General features: G+C 38.8%; 1 long non-coding RNA gene across 1 annotated transcript; it reads right to left on the bottom strand.

The window, feature by feature from the left end:
* Positions 1-239: 239 nt before the first annotated feature.
* LOC144203709 (uncharacterized) lies at positions 240-25,753 on the bottom strand. The gene is made up of 6 exons (XR_013327751.1): positions 25,668-25,753; positions 24,982-25,094; positions 13,358-13,486; positions 4,811-4,942; positions 2,572-2,717; positions 240-328 (listed from the first exon to the last, which is right to left on the bottom strand). It is a non-coding gene; the product is annotated as an uncharacterized LOC144203709 (long non-coding RNA).
* Positions 25,754-26,393: the final 640 nt, after the last annotated feature.

The raw sequence follows: 26,393 nt of genomic DNA, 5'->3' as shown, positions 1-26,393 counted from the left end.
TTCTGCTCATTATTAAAATCGCCTGCTATCCTTGTGATGATAAGCAAATGAATGGATTTTTAAAATCATCCTTCATGCCTACATATTTCTCTTTGAAAGAGAACAATAATACAGAACCATTATATAAGTGAAAGCATTAATGAGACATAGGATGTGCAGCAAAAATAAAAGCCAGCATATCGATATCACCATTGTACGTTATGTTACGGTAGGATAAATACCGCATTTTTTAATCTTACCGAGTCATTTTTCCAAGTCCTAAGCAGTTAATTTTCCTTTTTTTCCTGGTCTTCGCTCCTATTCTCATTGCGCTTCCGCAGTAACAGCCCTTGACAGGTGGAGATGAAATAGAAATTTTGATATCAAACACCTACAGAAAAGAGGTCTGACCTTTGATCAATCCACTGTTTGATGTTGTGACATGAAATTTGCATTACAGGAGCTCGAGTGGCGGAAGCTACCACAAAGGACTAATGTCAGAAGGCTGGCAGGAACTGCGAAGGTCAAGGATCTATTAGAAAGAAACAAGCCCTCAAATCCCACACAAGAGCCAAGTATAGCATTTGATGTCCAGTACGCAGAAATAAAATGGAAATTTGATCCCCACCAACAAAGCAGTCATACTTGAGCAAGTATAGTATAAGTCAGTTTTTGGTAGAAAAGTATAGATTCACTAATACTGAATACTAAGCGATGGGATTCATTCTAATGTACTCATAAAATGTTCTTCTATAAGGAAGCAATAATCAAAAAGTTAATCTTTTTAAAAAGGAGAACTTTTACAAGAATAGATTTTGTTTTGAGGGATAGACAGACATATGTCAATAAGTCAAGTCAATTTCCCTGCTAAATGTTTTTCAAACCTTTTTTTCAAATCACGAGTACATCCGACTGGAATAGCAACACCCACTCACTGATTATATGACGGTCCACTAAATTGACGTGTATGCATCATCTGCTCAGTTTCCACTAAGTGACTGTGAATATGAGATTTAATTGTTGCCAATAATTTCAATAGTTAAGGATAAAATATGCTTCCCAGATCAACTAAGATGGACTACAGCTTCCCTCAACCTTCCTCAGGTCTAGAAATAAATATAAAATGGATGAATTCATAATGATAAATAGTCCCTTTCAGCGGTTCATTTATAACTATAGTCAAATATTCTTTGCATATTCCTGATTGCAGACCACCCCATTAAATGGGACCAGGCAGGTCCTATGCTCCCAAATGGCCCATAGCTTCAAATGGCATTTGAAGCTATGGGCCATTTGGGAGCATAGGACCTGCCTGCTCTTTCTGTATGTTATCTATTGATCTGAGGACAGATGGATCAGTGGGCCTCTGAAGCTTGTTTAATTATTCACACCGACACATCATTTTTTACGCCAAGTTTTGTTTCAGGGGACCAAAATAAACTGTCCATCTCTCATTCGGTCATCAGCGTGCAGCCTCATTAGCTCCACAGAGAAGGTGAGGTGGGTTGGGGGAGAAGAAAATGACAAAATGAGGTTGTGCACATTGGCAAGCAAATACAGTAATCCCTTGAATATTGTGGTTAATGTAGACCAGACATGGCCACGATAACCGAAAAATCGCAAAGTAGAGTTACTCCTACTACCCTATTATTATTTTTTTCGCTCCTGAAATCCACACTAAACATGAAATTAAAGATGGGCATACCTCTGGTACTTTAACTAGGACTCAAGTATAATAGCTTTTAGTTTGAAAAACATTAGTGCTTCTCTGTCCATTTATTCAGTATCATGTTGAAGCTATTTGAGAATACATTTGATATGGATTCATTGAGTTTAAAAAGAATGTTATTAGCAAGAAGTGTTGTTACCAAATGCCAACTGACAATGACAAAGTGTGCCCAGACGCAAAAATTGTTAAGACAGAATAACATCTAAAGCAGCGGTAAGTTTTTGCAACGTAGATTATCTATTTTACATGCATGTTGTGTTAATTCATATGAATATCCATGACATATTTTTGATTGCACATAAAGTTACAAAACTGGGATGTCCTTTACTAATTTCTGATTAGAGAAATAGTTGTTCATCTCTTGAGATATATAGTGGGGGAAACGAATAACAAATAGGCATTGCATTACCTCACTCGTCGTGTTTTCTGACAACTTTACGAGGGAAGGCTCAACAGGTCAGACGGTTTTAACACTTTGCTGCCCGGATCAATATTTTTGTTCCCTGTAATTATCTCAACATCGCACTCATTAATTACACTTTCAAGGCTCATTTCTTGGCTGCAGATGTCCATTCTGTGGGGGCATCCAGTGGGCGAGAGGGGGAAGAGGAGAACTGATTAATACGCTGTCTCTTGGCCTAAAGTTGGCCGCCACTCATGGAGGGTAAAATGCAAGTGCTCTGTCATATGAGACTTCAGCACGTGAGAGATAAATGAGGTGTTGGTGGCCAAATCAATACATTCCTCTGATGAATCAAGTTTGCAGAATGTGGAATAATGCACCAGAAACCCACCCCACAAGTCATTTCCCCACAGCATCATATTTAGCTGATTGATGATGAATAAGAGAGGGTTTGGCCAACCTGTGTTATTTGACATGTTTCAGGTCAAGGCTCTTGAGTTCTGCCGCTCCAAATTTATCCAACCATGCCATCTCTCAAACCTGGATGCATAGGATTTTCCAAAATATTTTGTTGAGTAAAGCAGGACTATGCATGTCCTGGTGAACCTATGAAAGCAGAGGGAGAAAATGTAAATAACAAATGTTAAACAGAAGGAGACTGCCCCTTTTTAAAGTGAATTTAGACTGATGATTTTACGACTTGTTAGGAATGTTAGCGTATGTCCAGGATTCCTATTCTAACATGACTAAGTGTCTAGAAATCCAATATGTGTGCCTAAAATGTATTTAGATTTGCAAAAAAATGTTCTCAGTCAGTGGGCATCACATTTTATTTGCCTTGCTAAAGTACTAATTCTCTCCACAGGGGGGCGAACACAAACCATAATTTGTATGCATAACAATCTATGTCTTGGAAACAAAATGATTTAAATAAGAAAGAAAAAAAATAGCAAGCCCACAATAGCCAGTTTTGTAACTGTCCGCAGTTTTAAGTTTCACATTTTGCATTCAATCAGTTATTATGCAAAGAGAGTTTTAATGTTAAAAAAACAACTTGGCCTCCCTTTTTTCTCCTTTTTGGTGTGGGTTTTCACTAGAAAAGTTCAGTTTCCTCCATCATCTCTAAAAGACGTTTGAAAGGCTAATTGAAACCTCCAAATTCCCTATTAAAGTTAAAGATTGTTTGCCTATACGTGCATTACCAACTCACCTGTGACCATAATGAGGAAAAGCACATTTTTATTTGTAGAATCTTCTCCCAATGTGAATTTTGTAGTACCTCTTTATCTTATAGAGTCTTACTATCATGAATATATCATTGTGAGTCCCACTAAAGAATTTCTTCAGTCAACTGTGGCAGATTAATTTGTATAGCTTGAGTGGATAAATCTTTTGGTCAACTGAGGCTTTAACTTAATTTCCCTCTCAAAAGCTATTCTTTGCTTTCGCCTCGGAAATTAATTTTCCACCCCGATAGACAAACTTAGCTGTTCCATCCCCTTTTCTTGCTTGAGGCAGGAAAGGAACACAGGAGGTTTTGTCCTCCGCTGTGGGGGAGGCCCCCCACTTCTCCCGGCAAGTCAACTTGATGTTGGGAGATGAGACGGGAAACAGGTGTCACCCATGACCTTCGGTGTTCAAACACCATAGGCTTCACAGTGAGGGGCTCCCCAAGGGGGCTAAAGGACTGGCCTCATCACAAGCTACTTCACCTGATCTCGTCCAGCCTCCATCTCGCCATAGCAACATTGAGAAATACTGAATAACCTAGCACTCCCATTTTTGCTGCTGGAGATTTTTTTCTGTCACTGCTGATGCATATCAAGACTGTATTTTCAACTAGGCTTCTCATAGGGTCTCAGTTCTGTCTCATATTGGTGACCCCGGGGACAAAGAAGGCAACACAATGTAATAATCCCTAAATCCCAATGGGAGTTCACGTGACGATGAAAACATTATGTTCTCTGCAAAGAAGCATAAATGTGTCAGCGTGTCTCTTTGTCGCTTTGCTGTCAGCCACATTGCTTCCTTATGAGAAAAAGATGAATTTGTCATGGTCAAATTTAGCACTTACAACAAAATGTTAGGTCACAAAGTACCTGTAAGGCTTTGTGAATTCAGTTTTTCATCTATAAAAAGTTTTGATAAAGTAACCATTTATTAATCTTCAACATTTGTCAAGAAATGTGCCTGTTTAAGGACTAATGGTTATTTGCGTTGTGTGTCCATGGCATGACAGTGTCAGCCAACTGTTTGACAAATAGGCCACAGAAGACAGATGGCAACCAAATGCCTTTTATTGGTTGCCTTTACCACATGTGCATCCCCATCATAGCCATGAACACTGCAGGGATGCAAAGACTCTTCCACTTGCTTCCTTGATCATCAAAGCCCCCTTGACCATCAAGTAATACCCAAGTCTAAATGAGCATGACATGTACATGCAATCACTATACTCTCTGTTGTAGTATATGCATTTATCTATAGCATTTCTTTGCACACTTGCTGTGTGCTCAAAGTGAAGATGGTTGCATGTGTGCATCTAAGTGTCATATTGCTATACTATGTGCTGATACAGAGCCTGGAGCTACAAGTAGCACCTGGTGTGTGAGAGAAGTTCACCAGCTGCTCATGATTGAGTGTCACATGCACACACACAAACACCAATATGCCCACACATATATGGATCGCATACTCACAACGTTGTTTGTGCAGTCCATTCCTGACAAGCTTGCATGTACGTTGAAAAGTCTCGCATTCACATATGCTTGTTGGTGTCACGCACAGCCCATAGCGCATGAATAGACTGGGGAACTGAATCCACTGAGAACCTTAAAGTGTGGAAAAAAAGTTTTATGTTTCTCTGAAAGAATCATTTACAGCTTTGGGGGATGTAACAAAGTGCTTTAAGTCATCCGATAATGTCATATATCATTTATATCACCTCAATTCCAAATAGTTGATTTTATTATCGCGTGCCATCCAAAAATCTCACAATAATGTCCTTATATTTGTTTTTTTTCCTCCCTTCAGTTAAATCCTATTCTTGTTGACTAGTTCATTACTCAAAAAAGAACAATAGTGGTCTTGATCCAAACGTTTCATTTCTTTTCCTCAGAACATATTGATCTTAAACCACTATTGTGTCATAGTGAACAAGCACTTTGTGATCTGGAATAGAATAAAATGGGGAAGTTAAAACTGGTAGTTGGCCACATTCCACTTGAGTCACTTTGGTGGCTTGAAATGTCACAACTAGAATGACTAACACATTCTCCCAACGTTGACTAACCTAATCAACTGAATTATTATGGAATTATTGAGGTGAAGCTAAATAAGTGCCAGAAGCCTGACACTCAACAGATTAATTTTCCTTCAACCAATGCAGAAGGCTCTCCCATATCACAAAATGAAGTTATACTGTATGCAAATCAGCTCCTGATATTGCATCACTCTTAAGATGTTATGTCAAACCATCACGATAGAGTGGTAGGTAGCTCACTATATCTTTTTGCATGGTTCTAGGTTGGGAGGAAAGTAGTATGGGCCATTGCCGTGTGCTATCTCTTCTAATTCCCAAAGGTTTGTTGAGGGCTTGGGTTCAATTCTGAGTCCTAAATTGCGGGCTGTCTTCCATTGGTTACGGCCGAGGGTGGAGAATTCCCAGATTGACGAGGGCAAAACCATGCCTGTCCGACGGCTTCCCCACTCATTCACATTTGCAGGGTGATTTGTCCTAATATGGGCTTCCCCACTACATATCACACCCCTCTTTACATCCTCCAGTATCCCCTTTCCACATGATGTTTGTCCCCTTGGTAAGAGTAATCATCAAATCAATCACTATCAATGGCATCACTACTGACCCTGCTCTTTCTGTCCGGCTACATTCTCTGTATATAATATAAACAACCGCAAACCTATATTGTGTCAAATTGGTTAAACAATATTAATCTTTTGAGATGGTTGCTATAACATTAAACAACCGTGAACCCCAAAATGTTCATCAATGTGCTTTTGTGGTGAGAAGAATTTGTTGGAAAGGGACTGAAGGGTAAGGTGAGGCAAGGAAACCATCATGCCTTCCTTTGGGTATGGACAAGACCCCATTATCCACCATCCTCCTTGTGTGAGTGGGGGTCCATAATTGGACCTTTGTGCAGTGTGCAAATTCTTCGCCTGCACACACTTTCCCAGACTGCATCCAGCGACTAAACAGATGGGGTTTGTATGCAGAAAACTCACGCACAAACAGCCTCTTAAAATGTGTCCATGGGACATGTCATTCACGCACACACACAGAGAAAAAATGCAGAGCAATAACAAGTGAAGACTTTTGAAAGTCTTGCACTGTTGGTAGCAAATTCTACAGCAACATTGTGATCTATTTGAATTGTGTGAGAAAACATGATTCGACATGGAGTGAGCAACATTTTTTATTTTGTTTTGTTTGTTTTGTTTTTGTTCAGCATTATTCAGATTATTACTGAACACTGTGGCAAGTTGCATGTCAGGGAGAGAAGAACGGATCTCTGAGGCAACCACGGGGTCCACAATTGTCATTAGTCCTTTAGAGCTTGCAGCTGCAATGGCACTGAAAGAGTACTGTTTTGGCGGTTGGCAATAGGTGCAGAGCAAGAGGGTTGAGGAGCAGGCCTCCTTTCTAAGGCTTTTAAAAAAACAAAAGCATTTTTTCTCTTTTGTCCTCCTCTCATCTCTGTTTTAATTGCTGATCTTCCTGTGCATGTGTGTAAGGTATTTTTTTACACCTCTTTTTCTTGTACTTTTACTTTGTAACTTTCCTGGTATGACATTAACAGATTGTCAAAACCTGCATGGTTGACCGGTTACTTATGACAGGTCTTTTATCAGATCTATTCTGTTCAGGTAGTAAGCCATGGAAAATTCAAGTAAAAAATGCAAATATGTGAGAACTATTGTTTTGATTTTTATTTGATGGACCATATAAAAACATGAGGATTATTAGGATGCAAACTTAAATAAATTGAGAACTGAGAAACTCATCATTCTTAGCACTTTACCACATTTACTATTTTCCACATGTAACCCATTGAATCGAAATTTTTGAACTTCTTTGTTATTTATTTAAGTTAACTAATATTTAGTGTCTGTGTCTATCTTAATAACTGCTATTTGCCCTCCGATTCTTGTCAGAGACTGCTGGAAATTTTCACAAAAACCTTTTCGCAATACGATCAGTTACTTTCAAGTGAGGCAGATTGCCAAGTCTATTTTATTAAAAGTAACATTCCCCCATAACAAATAGACTTCCAATATTTCCACTCCAAAAAGAATATCCAGTACCCCAATTACCAGGCAGTATGAACTGGAGTGAAACAGAGCACTTTAATAATTCCAAGCACACATGCACGCAGGGCTCTGGCAGAGAGTTCTTCCAAATCAATAGTCATGCTTTTTGGGATGGAATGTAGTTGGAACATCTGCTGCCTGGGGTTGGCCTAACAGGTGCAACAGAGAACCAAAGTGCTGTGAGAAAACACGATCTTTTGGGAGCATGGTAGAGCCAGCTGCTCTTTGGGCATCAACATGTGTGTGTGTACGTGTGTGTGAAATAGTGGTGGTAGGGGTGTGCTTCATTAAACCATAAAGTATATAATCCAACAGATCTGAAAAAAATATGTTTTCTGTAAGGAATTCAGCCAGCACTGCAGGGTTGAATATCGGAAACTAAAACCGGATCAGAAATATACAACACAGTAAACAAGGACAATGAAGGACAGCCATCATATTGTCCTCATCTTCTCCACATGTGACTATTTGACTATTCATCACCAGAAATAGAGAAAAGTATGCTTTGTGTACTTTCCATTCCATTCAGAAATGGCAATTCTTTCGATTAATTGACAAACAGCACCAGTAAGCAAAGGACCTAAAGAAAATAAATATAAAGATTTACTCAAATGCAAACACAAACATTTCACCATGACAGCTCAAGGCCAGCTCCTCCCAATTGAGGCTGTTTAGTACAAGGAGTATATTAGTTACTCGCCAAAGTCCTTATACTGCTTCACATCCTGATATGTCAAAACAAAGTCTAGTGGAAATAAGCACAATCTTAAAGACATCAAATGCTTCAAAACGCTACCAAAAGCAATATGGCTAAGAAGACAGACAGCAAGATCTATTCTTTCGACGGAGGTAAAAAATAGCACTTCACCCAGAGTTGTTTGCAATTGACTGGTTTATTCCTGCTTATCCTGTCTTTTTGAAAACACACCCAAATGCGTTCGGAGAGCAGCCAACAAACTTTGTCATTCCAAGCCCCCGCCACAGATACCAGCCCAGGAATTAAGAAATTGCAACACTTCACTTGAACTGGGCAGATTGTCAAGTATGAGATGTGAGGTATCTCTCAAAAGAGACAGACTGTATACATTCTTAATATTTTTAATAACTGAATTTTCCCATCAGTTTTTAGCAAGCTCGATTTTGATCATCCTTACCAGATCTTTGAAATGTGGTGTGATATTTCACATAGAGGGAATTGTAAAGTCCAGCTGTTGGCTTTGACAGCTTTCAGTAACAGCTGGTCTCTGCCCTTGAATGAATTTGAATGTATATGTAGCTGATTCATACTTAGCAAACTTGTGTCCAAAGCTTGGCGACTGCTCAATGGTGATATGGGGTAATATAATTGAATTAGGATAGAGAACAACAGTCGCTATTGAAGTTCACAGTTCACCCATTTGTGGATAGAACAAAAAACATAACAGAATTAAAAAGGAATATTCTATTAAAAGTAGTTACAGTGGCATAAGGCTTAGTATGGAGTGTGGGAAGACATATTTGCTGATGGCTGCTAATGGTAGAGCAAGAAGTAAACCTGTTGCCTGGTTGGGACAATAAGTAGGTTGCAGCTCTGCAATATATATCTGTCAAAGTTACAAAGGAAAACCTGGAAAGTCTGCTTCTACAAAGGACCAAACGTGATATCCAAATAAATGCTATATTTTATATGAGCTGACATTTGTTGTTAATTATGCCAGATTAATGGGGATATTAATCATGCGAGTATCTTATTATAATGCCACATATGATCGGTAGTCTAGCCACAAAAAGATGAATGTTAATGAAAATTAGGCAATTGTCCTCTCCCAGTCTATTCCCTTTTCTGGAATTACTGACCCTGTCAACAAGAATAAATATGCCGTGACATAAAAGGAGACTGTAAAACTCTGCACCAGAGATGGGATATTATGTCCCAGCGCGCATTTGGTTGCGATTGAGTTTTCTTTCATTGAAGTTCAATGCTAGAATGCTGGCTCCCCAGATCATTCTGGGGACTAAAGTACATGTGTGGGAGGTCCATCAACATTATTGTTGTCTATGTCAATTCCACCCAGGTTTAAATCAGTGAAAGTCTACACGTTGATGTTATGTTCACCCAGATCACATTGCATTTAAAATGGATACAAATCAGCAAAGTGACTGAGAGATTCTTTTTACTGAGGCTCAGCGTGTCACATCAATTGTGTACTTATAACAGCTTTCTTGTGTGCTACAATCACCACATCATGAGTGAATGTCTAATGTATAATGTTACTAAACGTGAATGTAGACAGTGTTCACTTTGAAGAGGAGACCATAGTGTGTCCTCCCTCTTACTTTACCTCCTCAATCACGGCACATAATCTGGACCTCTTCTATGTCCTCACTTGCTGATAGCTAAAGGTTAAGACCATCAGCAACCTTAAGTGGGGGCCTTAACAGCTCGAAGTCATCTACAGGGAGAGGACATCAATGCAGAATGGAAGACATTGGTACAATGCAGCTAGTCCATTTAAGACTCTTGGGAATACAAATGCTCTCTTCCCCATTGAATCTGTCCTATTTCTACACAATAACCCCTTAGACTTTACATATAGACACCTGGAAACTGAGGCCTTGGTGTACCATTTATACTCATTTACACCATGTTGACCTTTTGAGGGGGTTGCATTACCTTAGAAAATCCTGATACGCTGAAAGGAGACCACCCTACTAGTTAGGATACATGACTACAAAGAAATTTGTTTGTATCTGGGTGGGAGACAGGACAGCTGGAGGGAAATGCCACACACCTGTTCCTCCTAGTTCTGCCATCGACCTTGAGTAACAGTGTGAGTTTTACATGTTGCAGTCCTTGATCCAAAAAGGCGAGGACAGTGGTCTTGTCACCCATTTAAAGGACGACAGGGACACGTGGCGCAACCTTTGGCATGCTTGCGGGGGTGAGGGTTAGGGTTTTGTCGGATGTGACAAACCAAATGGAGCAAGGCCATTGTGGGCTTTAGGATAGGTGAGTATAGGAATAAGAATAATTGCAAGTTCAGCAATTATTTTTATCTTTGAATACTGTATAATGGATGTCACGGGAAAGGCAAAGAGAGAAAACTTTCAAATTGCTCTGCACATGGCTACTCCAGCATATATATTGCTCAACGTCAGTTGGCATAGCCTCCAACTCAACCGGATAGATAGCCTCGCTGACAATTTTACGCAGTCACTAATGCAGCAATAGGCAATATGCAATAGCAATATGACTCTGCTATAATTTCACTAGTTGCATGTCCATTATTGGCCCACCTAATCACTAGGTAGTTTTCAAAAGAACATGTGGAGAGAAACCTTGAAGGTATTGCTGTTACACAACTGAAACTGGATCTGTCTTGATTGCTAACATTCGGTCCATGTCGTGCCCTCCTGCCATTATGAGGGTGATGAAAGATGATCAGAAGTAAAATGCCAGTCATCAACCTATTCTGGGATGAGTATTTGTCAGTTCCACTGTCCATGAGAGCGTAAATCAAGTGCATCAATGAGCTCACATCATAATCCTAAAGAATTGGCACATCCCTCCATTTTTGCCTACTTACATAGTTTTGGATCAAAGGGAAGCTGTAATCCATCCTAAGTTTCACATCTCACCATTGGATCAACTTTGTATTTTGAATGCACATACAGGTTTAGCATGAGAAGTGTCATACTCCTTAACTCAATCTACTCTGGTACCAAAACTAGAGCTAAGGTGAAGCGAGTGCGACACAAGTAGTAAACATGAGCTGGGGAATGTCTGATAGAAGTTCAGAGGTTAGGAAGAAGCATGCCTTGGCAGGGACAGAGGGACATAGCCACCTGGTCATGTAGGTTAATTATAAATGAGGCGGGCCACAAGGGGGGAAGATGAGCTGGACAGCTGCCTCTTCAGACTCACATGAAAAAATACATGCACACACATACACACGCCAAACTACAGGCCATGTGCATCATCCACTCCACTGCGCACCAGATCCCAGGGGCCCAACATGGCGGAAAAGTCCACCAAAGCAGCCAGATGGAACTAGGGAAAAGTTCAATGTAACAGCAGCTAAACTCTTTTAGACTATTTTCCATTTACTCCTTGGATCTTCCAACAGAAACAGTGTATAAAGTTTCTTCTGTGGGTTCATCTGCCGTAATTCTTCAGGTTTTTCTCTTTTGATGAGGAATTCTGTTAATATTTAAACAAAAGTTCTTCTGCTATGATAAAAGAGGTGATGTTAAAAGGTTCTATGAATTCCTCAAAAAATAATTCACTGTTTAATTACTGTATGTATTAAAAAAATACTTTTTAACCAGTTTTATTTGAAATTCCGTGTTTGGAACTGTGTTGGAGTTAGTAAAATTCCTCTAATTCATGTACTGCAAAGTACAGTGCTGCTCTTGAATGAAAAAAAAATTCACAATTGGTTGTCCTCAATTGAAACAGCATTTTGGCATCAGCTTTACTTCGCTTTGCTTGGGGAGTATGTCCTGAAAGATAGTGTTCTGTCTAATTGTGATGTAAGCGTTTTCTATGTGCAGGCAGAAATCTGAAACCCCACAGATGGAACTCACCTCAACATCCCACCACTCACAGACAAGATCATAATACGATGACACGCCAAACAGAAATTGTGATAAAATTGAAACTTTTGTTAAGGTCTGCAAATGGTAATGGGTATATGCCATGTTGATCACAATGTAGAAAAAAGTAAGATGGCAAGAAGGTTCATAAGGTTGATCTGATACAACTCTCTGAAACAAATGATAATGGAATGCAACATTGCACTGTTACACACATCACTCAAATTCAGCACTTCCATTTAGACATGATAATATTTCATGAGGCTGAATGATGATGCGTGTAAAATGATGATGCAGGCTGATTATTTTCTTGCTGATCTTGTATAAAATTCCGCCTGTAAAGTCTCAGCAGTGAGCTATGTAAAATACTTGTCAGGTTTCACTTCGGGATACAAGAGATCAAAATGCACTTGACCTTTTGTGGAAACAAAAAATGCTGACATGAGGAAAACTATTTCATGAACCGATGACCTTCTATGTACTTTAAGTGCCCTATTTTACTGAATAGACATATTAGAAATGAGGAAACGAATAGTATTAGTAGAGATGACTTTTTTTCAAACAGCCTACATGTTATAGTGCAGGTATGACAAACATCTCAGTTCTCTGTTCTCATCACACACATGAAAATGATCATTTTCTTTATCTTAAAACCTATTGTCAAGACATTTGGAATTTGGAAATTATTAAAAATGTCACACAGATCCTTGAGTTAAAACTATTGGTATGCGTGACATCATGAATCAAGCAAGACATTCTAGCAGTCTACGCTTTGAAGGCTCAACTTCAGCCATGTGTTTTTGAAAACTTTCCTGCAGCTCTTTTTATAAGTTAAAGTCAATCTTCTATTAAAAAAAGTCTTTTGAGACCAATGAAAGGAAGAAACAGAAGCAGTTGGACAGCAAAACGTTCACCCTAACGCTTTTACAAGTTTTCCGTTCTGCTTTATGCAAATTACTGTTTGATCATCAACAATGACTAATTGTGGGAAATCTATCTCCATTCTGACACATTTCATATTAAAGGGGAAGGATCTAACTATTTCATTTCCAATTACACAATGACAGCTGAGCAAGATCTTATGTGCATCAACCGTCAGCCGCTTCCTCTCACGGGCATCTACCTTTGAGATACAGCAATTTTACCTGTCATTCAAGAAATCCTATTGATTAATCAAAAGCCCAAGATATTAAATTAGGGAGTTCAGGATTTAATTCATCTACATAAATCTAAATACTTAAGTTTTGCTGTCTTGATGTGTTTGGGACTTGCTGTCAAAATTGATTGACTGCGCAGTGTTATTCAAATACCTCAAATTGGCATATAATACTAGTACATACCTGTGTGGAGTTTGCATGTTCTCCCCAGGCCTGCATGGGTTTTCTCCGGGTACTCCAGTTCCGATTGACGAATTCACGGTCTCCCCTTGTCTGGTGCCCATAGTTTGGTGGGATAGGGTCAAGCACCTCCTGCAAGAGGAGAATAAACGGTTAAGAAAATCAATGAATGAAAAAAATGCCTTACAAATGTAAACCAGGTCATAATTTTAGAATGGCCTCAATTTTTATAGTGCTCTTGCAATATTGACCGTGAACTTTAAAGACCTTTGGTTCAAAGATGAGCTAACATTTTTGCATTACTGGGAGTACTTTGTAAGAATACTTAATAAAACATGATCAAACAACAAAAAGATTTATGGCATTGCTGTGTCAGAGGATACCAGCTGCTGGAAAACTCGCTGTTTACAGCAGATGGCTTCAGGCCTGCGTTGCCAACACCATCCAGCCAAAGATAAATAAAGAAAAAGTGCCGATCAGCAGCAAGTTGAGACCAGCTGTTGCTAGCAGTAGTGGAGCAGAGACCATGGTGGGTATCTACTACACGTCCAGTGACACAAGAAGGGCGGAGGTGAGGTGGCAACCATGGGAGTGCTAAAAGCTACATGGGGGATGAAAGGGATCAGCCCAAAGTGTTGGATGCGGGATCGCATGGTGCTTGGCCAAGGTCTGAGGAAGTATCATATGCGATAGATTCATGTGACTTACACGGGGCTGAGTACGATTCCGGGTCCACCCGTCTGGGGAAATACTGACAAATGCACAAAACTGGGGTATTGAGGAAACATTACAGATGAGCAATAAGGAGTAATGAATGAAAATTAAGGGATGAGAGTATTATAGTTTGAAATTTGTATAAACAACTGAAGTCATCGGCAATGCGGTAATACATTGATGTTACCCTAATGATAAAACTGACAGTCTACTTCTAAAAATCAACAAATGTGAAAAAAATTCTGGCATTATTTATGTCACACAAATCCATCGGTAGATGTTTGTGGAATAAGACAAACTGAAATGCCCCAACCAAACAAACCAGAACATGATAATCTGCAAAACACGTTTTAATCCCTATTATCTAAACCTATGCGCGGGGATTTTGCATTTTAAAGCAAATTGTTGATACGAAACAGACATTTCTTAGTAGACAACAAAAACATTTGGCATATGAGAAAATTCTTCATGCTACACAGATAAAAGGATATACTAATTATTTCCAAATGTCAGACCATATGTTTAAATCAAAATAATTCCTACACCATCCAACTTCAGAGGAGATAAAAAATGCCTTATATTTTGCTGATATTTCTAATCATCTATATCCCCCATATATATTGTTTCTGTTAGCACGTGATAGAGTCACGGTTTACGCGTGTGAGATTTATTCATGGATCGTCATTCTCCATTCCACTTTGAGCTGTCCCGGCACTCATGACTGACAGCCTGACTCTCAATAATTCATCTAGCCTGGGTTTTGTGAAGGTCAGAAGATCATCTCTGAGGGGTGCTGAGAAGAGGTGGCACAGCCATCAAATATTCATGAACAGGCTTTACTGCCAATACGCTCTCAAAATACCTAATCTCTTCCGCTAAAAGCACAGATTTACTCTTAGGGTCTTTGCTCAGCTGGTAATGATACTGAAATAATAATTTGATAGAATTGAGACTGTTTATTTTTTTACCTTAAGGACATAGTGGATTATGAAAATATGTTCCCCTTTTTTTAAAAAAAACTGAGAGCATAATCAGTTTTTTAAGCCTTTGATAAATGATGACTTAACACTGCATTCCCAATTGCTGTACTTGATGAAATTTAAATCCAATGTACAACAGTATTCTCACACCTTTGCAAATTTGTGTGATTAACTAGAGAAATGTTGCAAAACTGATGACCCCATTGCAAGCCCCCACACACAAAGAGTAAATACACACTTGAATAATCCACAAAGTAGTATGCTCTATTTACTTCCAGATATTAGCCAGGTGCTGTCGTTGTTTGAACAGCATGTGTAATCCAAAACCGTTGCCGTTGGATACATCTGTAGCAGCTTGATATGAGCAATGACTTATTACAATTGGTATGCCACACAGAGTACCTATCAAATGTGATTTTGGCAAAGTTGTTGCAATTATTATAAGCCTTCTGGAACAGATAGATTTTTCAACTTACTGTTCAGAGGATGGTGGATCACACAATTGTGTTTAACGTTACAGATGACATTATAAAGAATAAAGTGATTCACTATGTGAGCGTGTGTGTGTTCGTCAAAGTAGTCAATGGTAGAGTGGTGTACTAGATACTGTTGTTTTTAATGGAACAAAAAAGATATCCACAAGTTGATGACTTCAATACAACCCAGGTGCCCTTCAAAGCGAGAAAGAATAGTCACTTTTACATCTGATTAAATTAATTTGAAAAATGAATTAAAAGACAAAATCTCAAGTGATGGCTGCAGTACATCTGGGGTAGTCCTTAGAGAAGCTGTTTGGAAAAGTCCAGAATTTATAAAAGTATGCTATGTCATCAATTTAGCTTATCCATTGCAGGATCTAGCTTTGTTGTTTCAGTGAAATTCTTCCCAGGAGCAGAAAATTCAACACCTCCTCCATTCAACCATTGATACATCTCCCAACCCAGAAACTGTCTAACTAACAGATGACACATTTTGAAGCCTTGGTGAAGGTTTGTGATCTGCGAGTGTTCTAGTCAGTACATTTGCTTTGTGATTTTTATGAAGTTTGCCATTTTTTGGGGGGGAAACCTTAAGATGCTGTCATGTGTCAAAAGAACGAGACATGACAAATGACCGTGAGGGATCTAAGGATAAACGGAAAATGTGACCAGTTGTGTTGGAACATAGGGAATGGAGCCACAGGTGTTAAACAGCTAAGCACTTTAGCTGGTCGACCGGGGAAAGATCTTATTGAACCAGGAAGGCTTCTCATACAACACCCTCTGCAAGGCAACTCAAAGCTGAGAGGTTAAAGGCCACAGTTGCAGGCAATGGAAGCCATTTGTTTGGTTGTCATGGCTCAACAGGTGAGCACCGGGTGGGGGAAAGGGCTTCTCAAAACATCTCACCCGACAAGAAAATAAGATACCCCCACTGACTCAAAACCAGGAATGTCCACAACGCACGGTCAGTCCGTCACCACATACACGTCACAACAACCCATGTTTGCTGCTGTTCACACATCACTATTTGTTTTGTAGCTTTGTGAAGGAAGCTTGCACAGTGGAAATGCTACAGCAGTTAAGAAAAGAAAGACTCTGAACACCACAATGTTTGTTTTCATTTGAACGTCACAAAGTTTTTCTTTTGCAGAGCTGCACCTGTGGAGCAAAGGCCATTGCTAGCATTGTTTTGTGTAAAAATCCAGCCTAAGGCTTTGGGCCACAACAAACCTGTCATCACAAAGAACATGTTTCTACACATATTTGTCCACATTTCAGCCATGCGTATGGATTGTAAAGTCAGTAAAGATTTTTCTAGAGATGCTACAAAGTCCATTCATATCATTTGAGTTCAACTATTTCATAAAGTTGAAGCTTGTTACTAATATACAGGTATAATATTTTGGAACGATGACTAAATTTAAACATCAAACATAAAGATTATAGTTGACAGTGACTAACGATGTCTTGAGATTTAAACAACATGGATTGCACATGTTTTCCTGGACTGCAAAGCTGCCCCCAACCAGCCATTTAAACATAGTCATTTAAAGATAAACAAGCAGCAGTAAGTAATGATGGCTTATTACATCTTTTTGCAATTGGCTCTGCAGCTGAGCCGTGTAAATGCACATGAGTGTTCTGAGTGGGGAAAACTCTACCCTAATGTCAACTCAAGGAACCGATTGTAAGTACATTACAAGCTTAATATCATGCATCAACGGCACCAACAAATGCATCATAGTAATTAATAGAAAAACTCAGTAAAACACATTCCACTTTAATAATCCCAGATAAAGACAAGGCAAACTTTCAAAGTAGCTAGTAAAAACAGACGATGTTGAATGTATTACAGTGTGAGTCTGTTTCAAAGCCAAACTAATTTTCTTTCACAATTTGAGAATAGAAGAAACTGCATACAAATGGCAGCAAAGAGAAGGCGAGAAAAGCATCAGCCACTTGTCAGCAAATATTTTAATGCTACTAATTTTTACTGCATGGTTTACACACCATGAAATGGGTTTTCCACATACCTGTATCAAAATTAATTTTAAGGGAACCTTCACATTCATGACTCACCTCATCTTAGTCGAAGCCTAAACACAAGTTACCAATGAAAGGTCTTACCCTGTATGTTGAAATTGAATGAGATTGAATATGTTCAAGGACTTGTATCTGCCATCTACACTATTTTAACAATTAAATGACTCTGTTTGGTTATAGACCTAAATGTTTACACAATACATAATTATTTAGGATTTGAACTGTTCATGTTTTTTGCCATCTGTTGATCGCTAATCCCCAGAAATCACGCAAACACACAATTATTCACACTTTGAGAAACCGGTTAAGGATGTGAGATTTGTCCAAACAACTTATCCCTGGTGCAAATCAAATGTTTCTGCTCGGACGAAGTGCTGCAATGTGTTTCCACATTCCATTCCAGTTGTAACCTTCTCTTTCATTCTGATTGTTTAAAAGTCAGGTGTTGAAAGAAGGATTATTTTAACATGATACAGTGATGGTGGGTTCTTAACAGTGTTCAAATGTTTGCAAAACAGGGATTTTTCTTTTCTACTAGATTCTATTACATGTATTAGTCTTTTCGAGAGCACGCAAGGTTTGTCTTTGTTAAACAGCTTAAATATATGTATAACGGGATTGTGTCTACTTAGTGTAGCTTGTAATCGTGAAAGACATCCCCAGTGTGTAGGATAATCTTCTCGGGGCCAGTTACGTCAATGACACATAGTTGGCAATCTGCCTTTGACTTCTGTATGTTTTATTGCTGTCATTATAAAGTGAGTTGTCATTTAAACCTGTGGACTTGTGATGACAAAATGAAAAGAATATGCCTTAAAGAATGGCAAACCCATTACTAGAATATTGAGCCAACTAGTAAGCTCCGGAATCTAACCCACAGGCAAGTTTAGGTATCGGAGAATGTGATTTATTAACGTACATTGCACCCCACTATCTGGCATTAGTTATGTATAAACTCAAGATAAGAATGTTTTATGGTGACAACAGTAAATAGTATTTTACGTGGTAATTCCAAATTATTTTCAAGTTGGAAAATGGGATTTTTAGTACTATTACATTTATTTAGAATTGTCATTGATGAGTATTGGAAGTAATCACAAAACAATGACTTCATGGATATACTTAACCTCAAAATGTATTATAAAAATTGATAAATTAATAGCTGTTTCTTTCTGAAAAACGAAATATGAAGACTCAAAAGCAAGGGGCCCTGTTCTAAAGAAACACAAGACAAAATATGAGATGATTAAGTTTTAGCCAAGATAATCAATCTCTTTTCCTTAAAATTGTCCAGCTTCAGTAACCGGACTCTCGTATCAACCCTGAGGTCAATTTCTACTTATGCATGCGTACAATTGAATAAACTTTGCTGTGTTTGACTTGGCACCTAAACACAGATGTCGAGATGCTAATTTCCTCTATCAAATCATTTTTACTTTTTAGGCCATAAAAGAAGGCATGCTTGGAATTGCATGTATATTTATTTACATTACATCATCTACTATATGACATGAAAATGTATGTATTTATTTTATTATTTTGGCATCTTATTAAACCCCAGGTCCTCCTGATGACCCCAAGGTTAAACAAGCCCAACAAATTGAGTACAGGTGTGTGCATGTGTGTGTGTGTGTGTGTGTGTGTGTGTGTGTGTGTGTGTGTGTGTGTGTGTCGAATGGGGTTTTACCTACGTGTATGCAGGAATGGGGAAGATCAGGCAGGTTTGACATGCAGACGCACCCGATGGCAGAACTAATTGCCTTCTGCTGTCTACAGGGCAAAAGGTTAAAGATATGTGTAGGAATGAAGCCTCGATAAAGAGGAGGATGTGCGTGAATAAGTGACTGTCGATCACTGTCAGTGGCAGTTATGACCTAAGGAGGAATACATGTCTTCAGTTGTCAATGCAATTACCTTTACCACTCAGTCATCATGCAGGATATTTATGAGATTAAACAAATCAACACATCAATGCTATGTTCATACTGAAATTATGGTCTGCATGATTATAAAGGCCCAACTGTCACAATAGGGGATCAAATCCTCGTGCTGTATTTTGGGATTTTGTTAGGAGTTAGAGGAACGAAACAACACTGCATTTTTAAAAAGAAACATTAGTGGCAGATTGATTTTCTAGTGATGCTAAGTTAGAATACATTTGAAATTTCTTGTGGTCATAGCATATACTTCAACCATAAAGAAAAACTTTTGGTGCTTTTCTTGAAATATGATGGTGGCAAATTTTAAAGTGTTACTTATGTTGTCATAAAATGTATGACTGACTGGCGACCAGTTTTGGTTACAGTACACCTTTTGCATCAAGTTAATGAAACTATACGGTGATCTGTCTTTGATTTATATCACTGGTGGTCTGACTTCAATTCAGCAGACTCACTCTGAGTTCCCTGCAAAGAATTGAACTTGTACTTTTAAACAGACCCGGCATACCAAGCAGTCCTTTTGGAAAGGCAGGCACACTCATACTCATACATCCACAAGGAGCCCTAAGCACTCTCCTATGGTCTTAAGTGCACATAACATGGCAGTCATTATCCTATTAACAGCAGTAGAGGCCTGGGGAAAAATGACTGGAAGAGGGGAGGAAAAGGAAACAAGGCATAAATAAAACGGAAAGAAAGGCAGGTAAGCAGAGCAGTTCAACACATAATATATATTATGGGACGATGAGTAGGAAGTACAAAATTATGCGCGAGAAATCACCTCTGGGGTGAAAATGTGTGCAAAGGAGGGACATGTATATGCGTGTGGACCTCCACCTTGTATGATAAAACTACTGTAAAAAAAAACTAGGCGGCTTTTACTTGACTGCTGCAAGTGGTTACAGAACACAAACATGGAAATAAAAGATGCATGAGGGTATGTACCAAAGAAAATAATAATGCACTGCAGCATTGTACTTGTGCTTGATTAAAAGTATAATAAAGGCACAGTGAAACATCATGTATTGCACCACTAATGTTTCAGAGATTTCATATGTCAAATGAAAGCCACTCATATGCAGAAGGCGGTTGTTTCATAGCAGTTGTCCAATCGCCCACGGGAATAACGTTCTCTTATACAGTATCTATACAGATACTGATGTTAGTCTTAATGGGGATGATCACAAACTTTGTCCACTGCACTTTACATATGTAACTAAGCAGTTAACTAGTCCCTTGGTTTGTTAACTCACCATAAATAACCTTCACCTTGAATTGGCACAAATTCACAGTTCCTAGCTCCACAGCCAATTCCCACAACAATGGGTTCAACAACTGCTTTATTTTAACTTGCTAATTACCATGATGATTGATTTAAATAAGCCGCATAACTTCCCTGTTCCACACCAAGCAACAAAGCTATGCACACACTGGGGGGCATAACAATATCCCAGCACCTTAACCGTGCATTATACTACTTTTTACCAAATTATTGTTGTTTTATTTTTACATCCCCCAAGTTCCATTCTCTGCTTACTGCCTTCTTATTCAACTTCCCTGTCCAGGCTCTTTTCACAAGGTCTCTATTGAAGCTAGGGAAAAGGCACAGCAGAAGCAGCTGGCCGTTCTTTTTTTTCTTAGGCAGGTATAGAAAGGGCCGGGAGCTCTCTGCATGAGTGAGCCCCACTCCTACATCCTCATTCAGCTCCGCTTTAGGCTTCACTATTCATTGTAGGCCTATTTTTTTTTCAGGAGCAAGGAGGGATCGTCCTTTTCCCCAATTTTCTTTGTACTGCACATACCCATACAAGTGTTCTCAAAGCCTCTACTAATGAGCAAGTCTTAGTTGAGGGAGAGGCCAGTTTCTGGAGAAGAAAGAGCTTTGATTAGGCTCTTTATTTTCTCGTTGATGGAATGTCCGTCTTAACCTACTGTTTTTTTCCTCTTTATTTAAGCCAACAGAATACACAGAGAAAGACGACAATAAATAAAGCTTTTATTGAATGCGTCTTTGAGAACTATTCAATTTATAGTTATGCCTTTCAGAGCAGCGGATGGAACCTGTTCTTTGGGAATCTCTCCAATTTACACGTAAACCTACGTACGCTGCATGCCTTCAGCAAACATAAATAGTGCCACCGATGCAATTGTTTGACACAACACTGAACAACATGCTAATAAACAAACACAACACACTCCAAGTGAGAGGCCAAATGGGCCTCTGTGTAGTAAATGGGTATCCACTTACTTGAATTAAATGTAATTATCCACCTCTGGTCAGTAATGTCTTTGAAGTCTTAATTGAATTTAGACATGAGCCACTGCTAGTAGATGTCTACAATGTACTCATCCCATGTTTAAACCAACCATTTAATTTGAGGTCAGGAAAAAACATTTCAGTGTATCTTTCAAATTCGGTTTGGAACATTTAGAAAGAAAGTCTGCAAGCATTCAGTTGAGTAGAACGTCATACTTGATTATAAGAACAAGTATTTGGCTGAGTGATTAGTCATTTTATTGTGGACAAAAGTTCTATGTGAGCAAGTGTGGAAGACAAAAGGAGTGTGAGATCCCTTGGTAGTTCAAATGCATTTGCAGTAAAAACAGAGAAACAAAGCGTGCTGGCAGACAAAACGGTGTTTGGCTTCTGCAGATGTACAACACAGAGGTCACCTTTCAAAGAGTGAAACAAGCACATTCCTTTCCTTGCATGGAACAAAAACAGTTCCAGGCCATCACTTCTTTTATGAAATATTCTATTGACAAGGCTTATTAAAACAAACATGGCCAGATACACAGGAGTTGTGGGTCCGTGTACAGCCTCGCTGCTTTAACTTTGTCATCACAGTGTTGACACAAGTCAACACCGCTGAAAAAACATGGAAATTAACTGCCATTTTGGTCATAATTTCAACAATGCATACCTTCATTGTGGCTGACACTGTGGCTTAAACTGTTAGCATAACAAACTGAGCTAACCCCTCTATCCACGCCCACCACGTGATAGAACAGGTCAGGTTGGGGATGTGGAATGGTGTCTTTCATCGCTTGCCACTGAGATACGACACTAACTTTTGACAGAAACTTGGCAAGGAAAGACTTTGCTCATTAGACAAACAGAAAAGACTTGCAGATCTAAGCTCACACATCCAGTTATGAAAGATGGAAAATAACGATGCATCAAGAAGGCAAACTGGCAAAATGTAATGTTTGGACACCTGCGAATTCTACTCAAGGTGTCAAACAGCCATTATCTATAACAGACATTTCTTCAAACATCTTTTTATGTTTTCCTCTCCTAAGAAATTGTCTTTTCTCTTCCAGGTTCAAACTTATATGGAAAATGTTTGTTTTTCTACATTTGAATCAATTGAAACATGCATTCAAAGACATTTCTTCACATCAACACCATCTGAATAAAAAATGTTTTCGTTATTATTTAGTTTTCAAACAATTTGCTGTGTCCTCCAGTAACATCTGACTTTTATGTCTGCTAATCATTAAATGATTATCTAAGCTTATCTTATCCTGATATTACATTACGCTCCATGTCTACAAAATTACTTAAAGCTGCACAATGAAATACTAATACCCAACAGTTCTACATCCTACTTAAAGTATTGAGCAATAGTAGGTTTGCTGCACTCGAGTAGCTTAGTAAGTTACATTCAAAAACTGTTGAAAAATAACAGATGCAGCCCAGTACAAATAAAATGTGTACACCCCACACATGGTGGCCACGACTCAGATTCAAACCAAAGACCTCAAAACTGTGTAACAGATGTCCTTAGCATTGGGCATTGCAACCCTACACACTTCTACAAATCACTCTATGGGTGTACTGTACACAGTGATTACTTTAAATTTCCATCCCATGAGTGCGATCATGACATTTTATTTTCTAGTATAATTCAATCTACCTTTCTCAATATATTTTCAGTGCGTTTTAGTAGCCAATAAAGTACCGTCAGAACAGTGTTCTGCTCCCTATTAGCAAAGCATCCTCAAGCTGCTGTAAGACCCTTTAGACATCCAGTCCCAGTATGGCCAGTTGGCTAAGTTTTCACGCCTCTCCATTTTATTGTTGATGAATCACTGCAGCAGATGGTTTGTTATCTTTGAAGATTCCAGAGAGACAAGCATGATGAATCTTCTTTAAACCATACACATCCATCAACCATCTACCCAACAACGTGATGTGTCTCTGGCTGTCCCTCAAAAAAATCATGCACCTGAGTTGCATATACCATTTTATGCCAACTTTCCACAGGAGACTACAGTTTAAAAATAGTCTGTTATGAAAACAACAATATGGTTGGTGTCAAGAACTACCAGAAAGTTTCAAGGACTCATCTGGTACACTCATTAACTTTCCACTGGACAGTGCCATGGAAGACCCGAGTCCACTCGGCTCATCAGTCACAATTTCACACAGCAATACAAAAGCCAGTGGTGTCCGTGAGCGGAGAGAAAAAAGTTATGGTAGCAGATGTTGTTAATGCAATCCTTTCCATGTAAATTCTTTGCAGGACCCATAAAGGTCATAAATCTGTAACAATCACTTCAAGACGGTGTCAAGTCTGAGATTTAGGGCAAATAAGTCATAAGGTTGTATAGTGCTACTGAATTGCACAATGAATTTAGGGGCAAAACTACAAAATGAGCCAGTATGGTGACACAATTTACATAGTCTATTGATCTAAAATATAGTATTTTATAAGTGAAGAGTACAGAGCTGTATAATGATCAGATATTTAACCTAGTAGCATACTAGATTAGTTTATTTATTTCTCTGCTAAGATATTAAAAGCCAATAACACACCAAATAAATCACACCCTATTAATAGATGCCAAAGTTTCTGATCCATCTGCTGTATACAAATGCTGCTTCAATGGGTCAACTTCCATTGAATACCTCTTCTTGTGTTTCAAATAAAAACTAACAATGTGAAAAATATATTAACAATACTAGTTCTGTGCATTTAATATTATGTAGAAAACAACAATAATTCTTAAATTAGTGCTTAAATGCTTGTGAGAAAAGGCAGTGTGATGTTTTCCCATCAAATTCAAGTCAATTTGCATTGCCAGAAGGATTAGTAAACCACTTAAGTCATTTTGCAATATTTGGAACTTTTACATGCAAAAGGTATGTCAAAATAGGAGTGGCTCTTCGTTGAGGTTATTTGTGTAATTTTTTATTAGATTGCAATCGCGTATGCAAATAAACCTGTTCTGCAAAGCTCTTGGCGGCCAAGCTGGCCCCGAAATACGCCTCTCTGCATGCATGTGTGCAAGGAATCTCAATAAAAAAGGAGTGTCAAGTGTGTGGATGCTTAATATTTGATGATTTTTTTAAACAGTGAAAGTTGTTGTCATTCAAAAACAATTGTTCTCCATACCAAATCATGTCCCTCCCTCATTGCTAGAATTGTTTTCTCAGTTTTATGGAAGAGATGAAGCCTCACCTGTAGTCCACCTCGCTCAATGGAATCTGAAACCATCTTCATTCTTTGGAAACAGAACAAGGGACCATACCACTGAACAGCCTAAAGTGCTGCAGGTGTGAATATCCATGTTTCTGCAAGTATGATGAATAGCAATGAAATGTGGGTCTACTCCTAACACAAAACAAACACCCATTCCCTTATGCAGTCAACCAAGCCATCAATCCCCGATAGAATGTTAGGAGAGGAGAAAAATATTTGTGGGCAAGGAGTCTGACAAGAAAACTGATTTATTGCAGTTTTACCTGACTCGGATAACAGGGTATGGACAATTTGAGATTTTAAAGCTATGCTTAACATTGACACATTAATTGAGACATCTTTCTAGCTATTGATATCACATAATAACTAGATACAGAACAATGCATAGTAAGAAAAACTAAAGTATATACAAAGTGCGGTGATGAAGCATGTCAGCATTAGAATGGTCAATTATAAGAACTGTAATTTTTCGCCATTTGGATGCTGTTCACTGGACCACCAGTCAAATCCAGACCAAAGGCCCATAAAATCCCAACTACTTGGAATATCACCTAATATGTAGCAGGTAATATATATTGTAATATAAGGATTGTATATAAATTGTCTCTATTTGGGGCAGTTACCTAAATGGTAATGGTAACACTGTATTTGTACTGTTCCATTACCTGATGTTGGTGTAGGCAGCTGGAGTTGAGTTTGAGGGTGAAAGGTTGTGTGTGTCCTTGTGCCTTGCCATTGGCTGGCAACCAATTTGGGGTGTTGCCCGTTTACAGCCCATGGCTGGCTTGGCTAGGCTCCAGGACCCTCGGGGACCCTGGTGAGGATAAAGGAGTTCAGAAAATGAATGAATGAAAAATAAATATAAGTACTCAACAACATAAATAAATAGGGAAGTGCACAAATATCAACAAACAAACAAATAGATAATAATAAATCATCACCAAATAAGTAGTCAACAACATAAATACATATGAACGTCTACTTCTATCTATTTACAATCCACGTGGTCAGGTGAAACCAAAACAATCTTCCTCATTTGACACCTTCAGTTATATTTGATTGGATCATTTATCTCATCTCATTTTCTGAATCCTTTCTAGGGTCGCAGAGGGTGCTGGAGCCTATCCCAGCTGACTTCGGGCCAGATGTGGGGGACACCTTGAATTGGTGGCCAGCCAATCGCAGAGCATGAGGAGACAAACAACCATTCATCCTTACATTCATACCTAGGGGCAATTCAGAGTGTCCTACAATGTCTTTGGAATGTGGGAGGAAACCACAGTACCCGGGGAAAACCCACACAGGCCCGGGGAGAACATGCCAACTCCACACAGATGGAGCAACTTGGATTTGATCCCAGGTTCCCCACTGTAAGACCGAGACGTTAACCA

This window comes from Stigmatopora nigra, chromosome 10, assembly GCF_051989575.1.
Source record: "Stigmatopora nigra isolate UIUO_SnigA chromosome 10, RoL_Snig_1.1, whole genome shotgun sequence".
Taxonomy (NCBI): Eukaryota; Metazoa; Chordata; class Actinopteri; order Syngnathiformes; family Syngnathidae; genus Stigmatopora; species Stigmatopora nigra.
The sequence above is the reverse complement of the archived record's forward strand: the minus strand, read 5'-3'. Positions and strand labels throughout refer to the sequence as shown.